Source organism: Peromyscus leucopus, chromosome 8b (assembly GCF_004664715.2).
Source record: "Peromyscus leucopus breed LL Stock chromosome 8b, UCI_PerLeu_2.1, whole genome shotgun sequence".
Classification (NCBI taxonomy): Eukaryota; Metazoa; Chordata; class Mammalia; order Rodentia; family Cricetidae; genus Peromyscus; species Peromyscus leucopus.
Window position 1 is genome coordinate 13,192,985 of NC_051086.1, and position 15,308 is coordinate 13,208,292.

General features: G+C 37.0%; 1 long non-coding RNA gene and 1 pseudogene across 1 annotated transcript in view; one reads left to right on the forward strand and one right to left on the reverse strand.

Annotated features, from left to right (window-relative positions):
* Window positions 1-15,308, reverse strand: part of LOC114689861 — a 551,953-nt gene that overhangs the window by 207,287 nt on the left and 329,358 nt on the right. The gene's annotated exons all lie outside the window — the stretch shown is intronic.
* On the forward strand, window positions 10,361-10,436 carry LOC114689886 (annotated as a pseudogene).

Consider the following 15,308-nt stretch of genomic DNA (forward strand, 5'->3'; position numbering starts at 1 on the left):
AATTGCAAGATTTAATAAAATTCTGTTAGATGATTAGATAAAAGTAAAACACAAAAGCATCAAGAATCTTCCCTACATTCTTACACATACTACAAATCAGATGAATAATCTCTTTCACAATATAAAACTATAGATTTTAAGAACACTCAAAAGGAATGTGTTATGTAAAATATGCATGCATTTAAAAATGTTAGTTCTCCAAAATAGAGAATATATAAATTCAATACAATTCCTTTTGAAACACCATGGAAAGACTATTTTTATAGATCACTGGATAATATTGCTCTTAAAATACAAACAAAAGAGAAAATAACAGTAAATAGGCAAATAAAGTAAGAAAGAGCAAACTAAGACATGATGACTTGTCCATATAACTGAATATATATGTAAAACATTTCCACTCAACTCAGAGCAGAATTGTCATAGCAAAACATGTGTGGGCCATAGGAACCAAGCAGAGAACTGTCTATGTATATGACAGCAGTCTCTGCAGGGACCTGGGGAGCTTGTTCAGCAGATAAAAGTTTGCTGTACAAGTTTAGAGACTTGGTTCAAATCCCCATCACATATATAAAAAGATGGGCATATCTTGCTAGTACCTCTAACCCTACCATTCTGGGGAACAGAGACAGAACAAGACCTGTACTTGAAAGCCAATAGCCAAACTCAACATTCAGGAATGGAACTCAATGTTAGGGAATAAGCAGGAAGTGATAGCACCAGATAGCCAAAGCCATCAACTGGCCTCTGGCTACAATCACATACAATGCTTATAGACTACACATCACATGCACACACACACACACACACACACACACACACACACACACACACCACGATATATGCAAAGCTGCTGTACTTATAGAATGAAGTTAAAAAGAAAAATTTCCTATGCATATTTACAATTATGAAATCAAAAAATATATCTAGATTAACATCAAATTTAAGCAACAGGAAGTATCAAACTATACGTAGGAAAATCAGTATAGTGAAGAATGTAAAGTAATTCACGGATTAAGACAGATTTTGTGAAACTGTAATTCTAGATGGTGCCACAAAAACAGGACCAAAGTTGTAAAAGTAAGTTTTATAAAATTACTATTTGGAGAAATATAATGTTAAAATTTTCATATTTAAACAAAGTAGAGAAAATTATATCAGAAGACTAAAGGCTAACAGTGTGATAAGCCTTTGCATTTGACAAAGTAACAAGAACACAGAATTTACTTAAGTATGAATGATATGAACAAACATTAAAGAAGAAGGGAAACACATATATGTAACTGAACCAGGATCCTCCACAAAAGCAGCAATGGCTCATAATTGTTGAACATTCTCTCCAATCTATATCAGAAATTTTAAATGAACTGTAACTAACTCAAGGTATATGGGAAAAGGAGGTACCCAAACATGCATGGGATAATATGTAACATCTCTTTGGAAAGTAGCCTGGAAGCATGAATTTATACACATACATATATGAAAATTTTTTTTTTTATAAAATTAAGCACCTAATGCCTAAGATTATCTCCTTGACTTACTTCTATTGGAAACAGAGTCTGAAGCGATGTTTCCTGGCTAGTGTTTTGGAAATTAACACCTTGGAGCCCTTAGAGTGAAAGGAAATGAAAGGGACCAAGAAAACCATGAATACATGGAAGGAATGGGTAGAGAGGTGTGTGTTCCTGAGCTACCTCCAGCCTTGTGGAAAACAGAGCCCCTCCCTCATCCCTAAGTGGCTTCTACACAGTTGTTCTCTCACAGTTACACTGTTAATAGGCATAGAAGCTAGAGAGGGGCAAGAAACTGATTTGTCCCTTGTCTTTGTTTCCAGGCTTACATTATCCTACGCAGCTACTAACGCTTTGATGTAGAGTGGTGAACACCCCACAAGATACACAAGTGCAATACTGACACGAAGGTTGTAGAAGTAACCAACCACTACTGGTTGGATTTAAGGCCCACACCACGAAATGAAACCCAGGCCTGACACTGCTCAGGGGGCCAACAGCTTGACTATACAGGCCATGGACTGAGGTGAACTGTGGTGGTATTTTGTTCCCCAAAATATTGTGTACCTTAATAAACCTATCTGGGGTCAGAGAACAGAAAAGCCACTAGTTAGGCAGTGATAGCACACGCCTTTAATCCTAGCATTCCAGAGGCAGAAATCCATCTGGGATCTCTGAGTTCAAGGCCACATTGGAAACAGCCAGGCATGGTGACTCACACCTTTAATCCCAGGAAGCAAGCCTTTAATCCTAGGGAGTGATAGTAGAAAGCAGAAAGGTATATAAGGTGTGAGGACCAGAAACTAGAAGCATTTGGCTGGTTAAGCATTTGGCTGGTTAAGCATTTGGCTGGTTAAGCATTTGGCTGGTTAAGCATTCAAGCTTTGAAGCAGCAGTTCAGCTGAGAGCCATTGGGATGAGGACACAGAAGCTTCCAGTCTGAGGAAACAGGACCTGCTGAGGAACTGGCAAGGTGAGATAGCTGTGGCTTGTTCTGTCTCTCTGATCTACCAGCATTGACCCCAATAACTGGCCTCGGGTTTGATTTTATTAATAAGAACTTCTAAGATTCTTGCTACAGTGAACACCAAATATTATCATTCTAATGGAGCTAAAGGAGCATAGCCATAAAACCACACATATCAATAATCTGCTATACCCATAGACCCACGCCCTTCTCAGCAGGATCAGAGAAGCTGCCTCCTTCAGGAGATGAGAAGAAACACGGAGACCCACAATTGGACAATATACAGAGAGTAAGACATACTCAGTCTTCTTCATTGGAATGTCTCTATCAAATCCCTCCCCATGGGGCTCAGGGAGCTCTGCAGAAGAGGAAGCAGAAAAATTTTAAGTGCAAATGGAGATGGTAGGAGCCGAGTAAGCAAGGTCTTCTAGAAACCGGAGGGTGATGCACATATGAACTCACAGAAACTGTAGCCACACACACATGGCCTGCATAGGTTTAAACCAAAGTGTCCCCGTGCTGAACGGAAGTGGACAAAAGCCCCTACCCCTTACCCAGAAGTTATCTCCCACTGATAACTGTTAACAAAGGAAAACTTAGCTTTCTCCAAAGGCATCTCACTGGGTTATACAAAACTCAGTGAAGGGCAGGTCTCTTACCAGGCAGTGGATGACCAACACAAAATCAATTCATTAATCATTTTTGAGGGTTTGTTGCGTTGTTTTACTTTGTTTTGTTTTTGTCCCACAATGCTCTCTCTGGGCATTCATCTTTAACTGTATGGTATTTTGCTTATGTATTACTGTTTCCTAGTTTTGTTTTTATGGGTTTCCTGTGTGTGCAAATGTGTGTGTTTCAGCATCTGTATGTGTTCTTGTACTTTTTTCCTTTGGCTCTTTTGTTTGTTTGACCTATTCTTGTTTTGTTTTTAAATTTTATTTTATTAATTTATTTTTGTATATGCTTTTTTGTTTTCTAATGAAAGAGAGAGTGTTGATTTGAGTGGATGAAGAGGTGAATAGAAGCTGGGAGGAGTTGAGGGAGGACCATAATCATATGTTACATGAAAAACATTTTCAATAAGAATTAATTTAAAAATAAAATATTACTAATAAAGAAATACAGACTAAACTGATTGTTGAGGTACAAAGGACAAATGGAGATAGGGCAGTCTAGAGAGCCCCACAAGCAAGCTCTTAAACAGGTGAATACAAGGATGTAGATGGTGCCATTGTTCATAATGGGAAACAGTTTGAAATGAGGTGAATACTAATACACATACTGATTACATTCTGGGATTGCTATGCAATGTAAGATTGTAGACAAATTAATAAAAGTCTGCTGGATTATTGGGATGGTATATACATGAAGAAGAAAACCAATATTAAATACAATATAGATGGACAGACAGACAGACAGACAGACAGACAGATAGATAGATAGATAGATAGATAGATAAATGATAGATAGAAAGATAGTACATAAAAGCTTATACTTTAGTACATATAGATGTTTGTGAGTATATATGGTGGTATTGTGTTCCCCAAAATATTGTGCACCCTAGTAAACTTATCTGGGGTTATAGAACAGAACAGCCACTAGATATAGAGGCCAGAAAATGGTGGCACACATGCCTTTAATCCTAGCATTCCAGAGGCAGAGATCTGTCTGGATTTCTGTGAGTTCAAACCCACACTGGAAACAGCTAGGCATAGTAACAAGAGCCTTTAATCCCAGGAAGTGATGGCAGAAAGCAGAAAAGTATATAAGGCATGAAAACCAGGAACTGAGCTGGTTAAGTTTTTAAGCTTTAAGCAGCAGTTCAGCTAAGACCCATTCAGATGAGGATTCAGAAGCTTCCAGTCTGAGGAAACAGGATCAGCTGAGGAACTGGCAAGGTGAGGTAGCTGTGCCTTGTTCTGCTTCTCTGATCTTTCAGGGTTCATCCCCAATACCTGGCTCCAGGTTTGTTTTCATTAACAAGACCTTTTAAGATTCATGCTACAAGTACATGTAACAATAGATAGGGGCCTCCATATTTATGGATGTATACATTGACTTACATATACTGAGTTATGAATGATGGACTGTCTAAGTAGATTACTCAACCAAAGATAAATATCCACCTTCTGCATTGTTCATATATTACATAATTTAAAAAAATGAATCAAATTTGGCATTTTCATGTGATTTAATATGATACTAAACACGATGATTTTGTATCTTTTACCCCAGTAGCCCTGTAGTAAAACTCTTGAATTGTCACTTCCTACATAACTTCACTGTAGGTACTGTGAACAGGTTGAGCCACATCAAAGTCTATTTCTTCATTACCTTCCTTCAGCTACTCCAATGACAACAGAAACCTACTATTTCCATGTGCCGCCTGCTCATCCAACTCTGATGAACATTTTGTTTATCACTTCTCAAACAGTCCTCTTGCTTATCTCTGTATTTTACATATCTCAAACTTTGGTTCTCGATATTAAATTCACACCAAATCAATAAACTTGCTGTGCCAAATCATGCATTAAGCTTACTGTTGATTCCTTGATTATTGTAGTTCCATCAAATAAAATATCCTCTGACTCCATTTCAGCAATTCATGTCATTCACCTCCATTAAACTTCCATGTTTTTGCAAATTAAAAGATTCAAGTCCAGCCTTATCCATTGATCTATTTCTGGGAATACTTTATAAGGGTCAAAAAGATTTGATGACCAGGATGTTTGTGGTAACTATGTTTATAAAAGCAAATATCTGAAAAAAGGTAACAAAATCATAGCATATCAAAAATGAAAACACTAAAATCATGTCATAGATGGTAATATAATCTCACAGTAAAAGTAATGCTCATCCTTGAAAAAAAAAAAAACAAACCACAAGATTTCAAAACACAGTAATTGTTAAATTGATGCAGTTGTATATTCTGTAGCACTGCAGATATATAATTTGTAAGAAAACATAGTAATTAGTTTCACAGGGTGGTTTCTTAGAATATTCTTCATGAATGAATGATGGTATCACTGCCAAGACCAATTTGTAAAAAGCAATTTAAAGATACTTTAAAGCAAAGGAAAAGAAGGAGGGCGGTGCATGGGGCTCAGCTGGTTGGTTTACATGCAAAACACAACTTGTTTTTGTAATGGGCAGGCCACATTCTTCAGGAAAGCTTCGCTAAATTTACTTCTTAGTCTGAACTTTGTGTGGAGTATTGATTACGGTGTGTGACATAGAAAATATATTATCTGACACTTCTGGAGTATATATGCTATGTTGCCAGTTAAATATAATCAATAGAATTCAGTCACTTATAATAGCATGTAAAATCTTTGATTGGTGTGTAAAATGAATGAAAAAATTTCTTAAGAAAAAAAAAATTAGAACCAGATTTCAAGCAATGCTATTCCAACAGTCTTTTGCAAACTTTACTGTTTTATAGAAAGAGAAAGAAAAAATGTAGTAAACAAATCACTGGTGTTCCCTGCCTTCTTTCCACTAGAGTTGTGCATGTTTCACAGTTATACACAGTAAAATGCAAAGAAGGGATTTCTGTTAGGTTTGGGGAATTTTTTTTCCTTGATGCAAGGGGTAGATGCAGCCAGTACTGTGTTTTTCTACTTTCTTCTTCCCCTGAACGTTGATATAAAGCCTGAAGCTTTTAAAGCTGTCACAAGAGAGGGGCCAAGGGGACTACAGTTATTAAACAGAGATTTGCTCATGTAATTTAAAGTATTAAAAATTATATAAGTGCCTCAAAGGAAAAGTGGAGGGTCTCCAGATAGTGCCAAACCATTTGATCTAATAAATAATAAATATGTTTACTTAAACAGTATTTGTGAGTTCATTCTTATGGTAAGCATGCAAACAATATGAAAGTATACTTAATAAAATACAAGTATCACCAAACTGTCCTAACCTAGGCGGAAATCCCTCTCACAGGAAGTCATCATAAGTAGCTTATTCAGGTTTTTTCCAAAATTTTTATTTAGTTATTTAAATCACAATAGTTAATATACATGTAAGACTAGAATCATATAGTTTAATTTCATATTTTTAAAGAGAAATAGTGTCATATATCATGTTTGTCAATATTGTTTTCATCAGTTATAAATGATCTCTCCTGCATTCATATGGACTTCCCTTATTTTAATTTGCTATTTTGTAAGCCATACTAAGGTCTCAGTGATATTTCAATATTCTAGATTGGAGGGAAGATTGGTGCTACTCAGTTTTGCTATTAAAATGCTGCTATTTTATAATTTCAAATGCATGAGCTTTTGTGCATATGTGTAATATTGTGTTTGGCTAAATGCATAGAATATAATTTTAGGTGGATGAATAGATAGGTAAATTGTCATTTTTGACAGTTACAGTGAAATTGACTGCATATTTTTACTGGTAATAGATACTGTGTTTTCCTGTAATTTAACTAAAATTAATACAGTTAACCATATTTGGTTATTCTGGAAAATGTAGCAAGCAAAATAATCTTCATTTAATTTGCATGTCCTGATTACTCAAGCATCTTTTGACAGATTAATAAAAATGAATATTTTATTCTTTTGTGCATCAGCATTCTCAATTTTTGTCTTTTGTGTGTATTTATTGGCATGTCTACATGTTTGTATGTATGAAGGTGCATGCCTCTCTGTATACTATGAAGTTTAGATGCCAGAGTTCCATCTCACTGGGGCTTTTCAGTTCAGGTTTCTCAGGAAACACCCAGATTATTTTTAGTTGTTCTTTCTTTGTCTGTCTCTGTCTCTGTCTCTGTCTCCTTCCTTCCTTCCTTCCTTCCTTCCTTCCTTCCTTCCTTCCCTCCTTCCTTCCTTCCTTCCTTCCTTCCTTCCTTCCTTCCTTTCTTCCTTCCTTCCTTCCTTCCTCCCTCCCTCCTTCCTTCCATCCATCCTTTTTTCCTTCTCTCTCTCTCTCTCTCTCTCTCTCTCTCTCTCTCTCTCTCTCCTCTTTCTTTTCTTTCCTTCCCTTATCCTCCTCCTCTTCCTCCACCCACTCCTCCTCCTTCTGTTTATGAGACAGGGTCTCTCACTGGGACTTGATGGTTGCCTACTAGGGTGAGCTGCCAGTCTAATAAGCCTTTGTCTGCTTCCCCAGAATTGAAACTTAAGGTTGAGCCACCATACTCAACATTTTACATAGGCTCTAGTAATAAACTCAGCTCTCCTGTGTGCACTCTATTCATGTTCCCAGGCTCATATATTCTCTTTCCTAGAAAGAAATATATATTTCATCCGAATTTGTGAATTAAATGTTATCTTTATTTATTTACTCTTTTTCTTGGAGTCTTTGAATTATATGCAGTTAATTAATTTCCATAGAATTTTCAGGTACATTATCAACTTAAGTAGGTTTACTTTTATGAGTAACTTATTGGAACTCGGAACTTGTTTTGTAAGATTTGATATGATGACTCTGCACACTTTAGTATATGGGGAATATTTTGTGTATATTATATTTGTGAATTCTAACTTTGTTCTTTATTTTTTTTTTAATTCTACAGTGTTTAATGTCTTTGAAGACTAATGCAGCTTCTTTTGGTTTACTTTTTTAAAAATTTATTTATTAAATTTAATTTTACATATCAGCCACAGATTCCCTTGTTCTCCCCCTCCCACCCACCCTACCCCCGCCTTCCCCCCAGGCCACCCCCCATTCCCATTTCCTCCAGGGCAAAGACTCCCCCGAGGATTGAGTTCAACCTGGTAGATTCAGTCCAGGCAGTTCCAGTCCCCTCCTCCCAGGCTGAGCCAAGTGTCTCTGTAAAAGCCCCAGGTTCCAAACTGCCAGTTCATGCGCTGAGGACAGGACCCGGTCCCACTGTCTGGATGCCTCCCAAGCAGATCAAGCTAATCAACTGTCTTATATATCCAGATGGCCTGATCCAGTTGGGGACTCCTCAGCTATTGGTTCATAGTTCATGTGTTTCCTTTCATTTGGATATTTGTCCCTCTGCTTTTTCCAACCTTGGTCTCAACAACTCTCGCTCATACAAACCCTCCTCTTTCTTGCTAATTAGACTCCCGGAGCTCCACCTGGGGCCTAGCCATGGATCTCTGCATCCAGATTCCTCAGTCCTTGGATGGGGTTTCTGGCACAACTATTAGGGTGTTTGGTCATCCCATCACCAGAGTAGGTCAGTTCCGGCTGTCCCTCGACCATTGCCAGCAGTCTTTTGTGGGGGTATCTTTGTGGATTTCTGTGGGCCTCTCTAGCACTTTGTTTCTTCCTTTTCTCATGTGGTCTTCATTTACCATGGTCTCCTATTCCTTGTTTTCCCTCTCTGTTCTTGATCCAGCTGGGATCTCCTGCTCCCACAGGCTCTCTTTCCTCTGACCCTCACCCTTCATTACTCCCACTCATGTCCAGGTTGTTCATGTAGATCTCAGCCATTTCTCCGTCATTGGGCGATCCTCGTGTCTTTCTTGGGGTCCTGTTTTCCAGGTAGCCTCCCTGGTGATGTGAGTAGCAGTCCAGTCACCTTGTTCCAACTTTAGTATACTCAGATGAGTGAGTACATACCATATTTGTCTTTCTGAGTCTGGGTTACCTCACTCAGGATGATTTTTTCTACATCCATCCATTTGCCTACAAACCTCATGATGTCATTGTTTTTCTCTGATGAGTAGTATTCCATTGTGTATATCTGCCACAATTTATTTATCCATTCTTCAGTTGAAGGGCATCTAGTTTGTTTCCAGGTTTTGGCTATTACAAACAATGCTGATATAAACATAGCTGAGCAAGTGCTCTTGTGGTATGATTGAGCATTTCTTGGGTATATGCTCAGGAGTGGTATAGCTGGATCTTGGGGGAGATTGATTCCCAATTTTCTAAGAAAGTGCCATATTGGTTTCCAAAGTGGTTGTACAAGCTTGCATTCCCACCAGCAGTGGAGGGGGAGTTCCCCTAGTTCTACATCCTCTCCAGCATAAAGTGTCTTCAGTGTTTTTGATCTTAGTCATTCTGACAGGCATAAGGTGGTATCTCAGAGTTGTTTTGGTTTGCATTTCCCTGATGATTAATAATGTTGAGCAATTCCTTAAATGTCTTTCAGCCATTTGAGTTCCCTCTGTTGAAAATTCTCTGTTTAGTTCTATAGCCCATTTCTTAATTGGACTGTTGGTCGTTTTGATGTCTAATTTCTTGAGTTCCTTATATATTCTGGATATCAGTCCTCTGTCACATGTGGGGTTGGTGAAGATCTTTTCCCATTCTGTGGGCTGTCTCTTTGCCTTGTTGACTGTATCCTTTGCTCTACAAAAGCTTCTCAGTTTCAAGAGGTCCCATTGATTGATTGTTTCTCTCAGTGTCTGTGCTACCAGTGTTATATTTAGGAAGTGATCTCCTATGCTAATGCATTCAAGACTATTCTACTTTCTCTTCTAGCAGGTTCAGAGTAGCTGGATTTATGTTGAAGTCCTTAATCCACTTGGACTTAAGTTTTGTGCACGGTGACAGATATGGATCTATTTGCAGCCTTCTACACGTTGATATCCAGTTATGCCAGTACCATTTGTTGAAGATGCTTTCTTTTTTCCATTGTACACTTTTGGCTTCTTTGTCAAAAATTATATGTTCATAGGTGTGCGGGTTAATGTCAGGGTCTTCAATTCGATTTAATTGTTCCACATGTCAGTTTTTATGCCAATACCAAGCTGTTTTTATTACTGTAGCTCTATAGTAGAGCTTGAAGTCAGGGATCATGATGCCTCCAGAGGTTGTTTTATTGTACAGGATTCTTTTGGCTATCCTGGGTTTTTTGTTTTTCCATATGAAGTTGAGTATTATTCTTTCCAGGTCAGTGAAGAATTGTGTTGGTATTCTGATGGTGATTGCATTGAATCTGTAGATTGCTTTTGGGAAGACTATACTTTCAGGGATCATTTCTATAGTTCATTACTAACTTTGTTTTTTAAATGAATTTCCATAAACTCAGTATTAGATTTTAAGTCTATGATTCATGGAATATTATTTTCTTATTTAAGTTTTTATGCACACTTGGGTGCAATGTCATTAAATATTTTTGGCATCCAGAAAATTATAATGAATTCTATAACAAAGTTGTCGGTAGTTATCATATAGCTGTGTTGAATAACTGCGTTAGGAAAAAAAAAGACAAAAATCAATCTGGACAGAAATATATTTGGTTTCTGTCATTATTTTCATCTCTCCTAAATACATTGTACTTAGTTCTATTTGTTTCCATCCATAAACTGGTTATAGAGTTGTCAATACTTCTCAGATCTGCACTAAGGAATGATGACTGGCTGCAAGATTTTAATTTTTTCTCTTCTAGAAATTTCTTTTATTGAGATTCCCCCCCCCCAGATTATGGTATTTTGACCTAGACATGACCTTATATAGAGATATATTAATGTTTCCTCTGTACTTTACTCATTTTATTCTGTATATTCTATATCTTTGCAATATTTAAATTACCCTTGCTAATATGTATTCCCTACTGTTTTACAGAATGTCTGTAGGTGGTAAGAATTTTTAGTAATGCAGCTGAAGCTTTTCTTGCTTTGACTTTTGACTTCTGTTTTATCTTAGTGTAGAGTTTTTAAGCATCATTTTTTTCTCTTCCAGCATTCAGTGGTTCTCATTATTCAGCTGTGATACATAGTATTATCCTTTGTGGTGCATTATTTTTAGCTTTGAGAAGTTTCTAAATTCTCTCATCTGACCAAGTTTGATGCCATTTCTGCAAACCATGTGCTGTGAGGTTCTGATTCCCTGTATCCTGGGGAACAGTTGATCGTCCCTTCTCTGTGAGTAACTATAACCAGCTTATCTTACTCCTCCCTGTGCTTCCCCAGCACAGGAATTACACAAGTGCTTCCATACCCAGTTTTTTATGTGTGTGAGGAGGATCAAACTCAAACTCTGATGCTAGTACAGCAAGGTCATTGCCAACTGGGCCATCTCTGTAGACATGCTTGCTGATTTTTGACTGTGTTAATATTTGTGTTTGAGATCCCATGTAGACTTCTTTTCAAGTACTTTTTCTATTTACTGAAAACTGCTTTTGTTGAATATAAATGTTTTACAGAATTGCTATGAAATGGAACTGCTAGTAATTTGACTATGGAAGCCAGTAAGTCCTAAATACTAATAATATCCATCATCACCCTAGATGAAGATAGATTCAGTTCAGAGAAAATAATATTCTACAGTTTTCATTTTGAAATGGGAAGATACTGAGGCTTCAATCCAGCCAGCTGGACTTAGTAGGAATATTTCCACAAACATGTCACAGTAGCCAGAGACACTTGTATTGCTCTTTATATCCATTGTCTCAGAGGACATGGAATCAGTCAAACCTGCCATCAGAGTCATTTTGAGGATTAGGATTTCAGAACGATGGAAGCATGCCTATTTTAGAAAGTTAACACCATAAATTTCTCATATTACTTCAGGAGCCAAGTGATCCTGGATAAGAAATCTAATGCCACTCAGGCCAGTTTCTTTATTTGGAATATAACTGACAGCACAAATACTTAAATTAATATTTGATGTGTAGTGCCTGGGTATAGAGTGACTGTTTCCCCAGTACTGTTTCAGTGCGATGTAATGTAATGATGTGAACATTTCCTTAAAAGTATATTAACATCTAGAAACATTCATTAGCTCTAAGTCTGAATAGAGACAGTATTTTTGGAGGAAAATGAGGACATCAGGCAGTACTATTCCACTGATTTCCATGAATTAGACTGGGGTACATATTGAATGAGACCCCTAAACTGCAAAAGCTTAAAAATTTGGACAATACAATAATACAGCAATTCCTGCTTCTCAGCATTGGTCCTGCACACTGTCTTATCTAGATGCAAATACAGATGATTGACAATACTGTGTCTAGCTCAGATTTTGTGAGGATAAGCATTTGTGATCAATCCAACAAGCATTTTCATGTGATATAAAGGAATTCACAGTTTATGCAACACCTTTGGATAGCTCCTTGAGAGAGCTGGAGAGATGCTGCTCACGAGGCAGTGACTTACACAGACACCTACAGAGACAGACATTTTATTGGGAATCCAAATGCATTTTCTTTACTATCATTTTGAACTCTCTAAATTTTTTACAGGCGAGGGTCAGTTTCAGAGGCTGTAGAATAGATTCAGTGTCTTGATAGAACTGATTCATTTCTTCCATGGTTGATTTGAGTCATTTTTCTACAGTAAACAAAATAAATAGGCCAATAGTGCAGATGGCTTGGGATGAGAACATCGCACTGTCTAAAACAGACTAATAGGTTAGCTTCTAATCCATTTTGAGTTTAACGTATAGAATCATTTGAAAATATCAATTGGATTTCCAATTTGCCAGGTTCTTTTGTCTGAATCCCATCATCATTTTGACTTAAAAATGAGCAAGATAAACTGTAATTTTTTTTGGATGGTGACAATATACATAAATTTTAGAGAGCACATGTATCTCTTTCCTTCTCCAATAATGAACTAGAAAAATAACAAAAGCATTTTTAATCATTCAAGAACAAAGAACTCTGGGTTGATTCTGCACACAGGAGCTGAAGTCAAATGACAGGAATGAGTGTTTCATTCACCCATGTACAAGCTGCATGACTCTAGGCAACTTTTGTAAGCCCTCTCTGCCAATTACTCACCCAGTCTGCGAAGCACAGATAACAATACCAGTCACTTCCCAGGGCTGGGGTGAGCAGAGAAGGTACACAAGGCACGTGATCAGAGTGAAAAGAATGAGGGCTGAGTAAATGTTGGCTATGATAATTCCGCTTATGTACATTAAGCTCTGTCCATTTTCACATTTTACAGTAAGAATAATGGACAAATTTGACACATGTTAAGCAGATTTTGTTTTGACAAATACTTAAACCTGGCAAGGAAATATCACTCAGAGATGGATTTGGTTTTCTGTCTATTTTTGTTCACCTCTACATCAGTCTAATGTAGAGAACTAAAGAAGAAAACAAACCTTTTCATTTGGTTCTGTTTAATCAAGGCTATGAAAATTAGGTCAGTCTTGTGGAAAAAGAAGGTATGTCTAAGGCAAATAAACAATTGATTAGCAAGTCAATGGAAACATCAAATCCTTTATTGTGTGATCTTTTTAATTGCAAGTTAAGGTAGGCATGATCAAAGAAAGGTAGAATTTAGGACCAGAAGTTTTCTCTTCCTCTTAATTATAATACAGAAACATGCATACTCCCTCACCTCTTGTCATAACAGACAAACTCTGCCTCACATTCAGTTCCTGCTGATTGGATCCTTTGATTTTGATTATGTTCTTTCTGTTGTTTTCAATCTCTCCAAATAGAATTACTGAGTACTAAGTTTGTAAGAAGGGCTAATGACTTTGTCTACATTCACTGACTGCATAAAAAGTTAGGCATAAACATAATTTCTTAAATATGATTTTTTAAGTTTTTTTAAACAGTTACTGTTTGTGAGTAGCTGGTGTTTTGTAGAATTTGATGGACTGTTTTCATAGCATCTTGATAGTGCAAACTTTTTTTTTCTCCTTAAATTTTCTTTGTCAGGAATATTTAATAATGGTAGATAATAATTAGTTCATTATTATTTTGACATTTGAGTTTGTGGCAAGAGAACCTAAAACCTGTCACAATGAGTTTTACCAAACTACTGCCAAACACATCATTCCTTCAAGTGTTTAATCTGCCAACTACATTTGCCACAAAGACCATCAGTACCTACTAAGTTTAGGGTTTGGGGTGAAACAGAAAGAGGGTATTCTTATAACACAGATTTATACCTTACCATGTCTTTAAAACTTAATTTTTACAACTTGATAATGAATGTCATGTAGTCATTTATGAACAATTCTCTTTTATTATTTCATCAAAACTATGTACATAAAACAGAAACAAAAACAATCAAAGAAAAAACTACAGGGATAATTAGAGAGATGGCTTATCATTTAAGAGTGTTTGCTACTCTGACACAGGACCCTAGCTCACTTCCCAGAACCTATATGGTGGCTCACAAACATGAATATCTCTTGATCTGGAGTATCTGACATACCCTTCTGGCCTCTGTAGACACCAGATACACAGAAGATACACATACATCTACTCAGGCAAAACACTAATACAAATAGAATCAAAGTATGTTTTAAAAGAAAGAAATGCTTCAGAACTCTCCAATTCTACTACATCAGTTCTAAGTGTAACATTACTCACAGTGTTGTATGATAACTCAATCCGCTGTCATTTACTAACTTCGTAAATCCATGACTCTTGAATGTAGACAAATTTCTAAATGGCCTTATTAAATAAAAAACAGAGCCAAATATAGGGGTGAAAGCCTTAGATCAGGGAAATAGGGAAAGCCACCAGCAAACCTTACCTCACCAACTCTGCAGCTTCCAAATGCAAGTTCCTTCCTGTCTTCCCATGCCTTTATTGTCTTGCTCTTTTGCCCTCTCATTGGCTATCTTAGCCCAGTACCTCACTTCCTTTTCATACATAGCTCTGTCACTTTCTGTCTGGCTATACAGACCTCCAGGTCTCTATAACTGGTACTGGGATAAAGGCATGTGTCACCGTACTTGGCTCAGTTCCATAGTGTGGCCTTGAACACACAGAGACCCTGCCTGCGAAGTGATAGGATTAAGGGCATGTGCTACCTGACTTCTTGTTTACTTAAAATGACCAGCCTTTTCTCCCTTATTTCCAGGCAAACTTTATTTATTAACATACAAATAAAAATCACCACATTTCAGCACAAACAAAATATCACCACATTTTCCTTTTTTTGTCTAATAGAAATAAAAGATAAATAAAAAACCTTATAACTAATATAAGA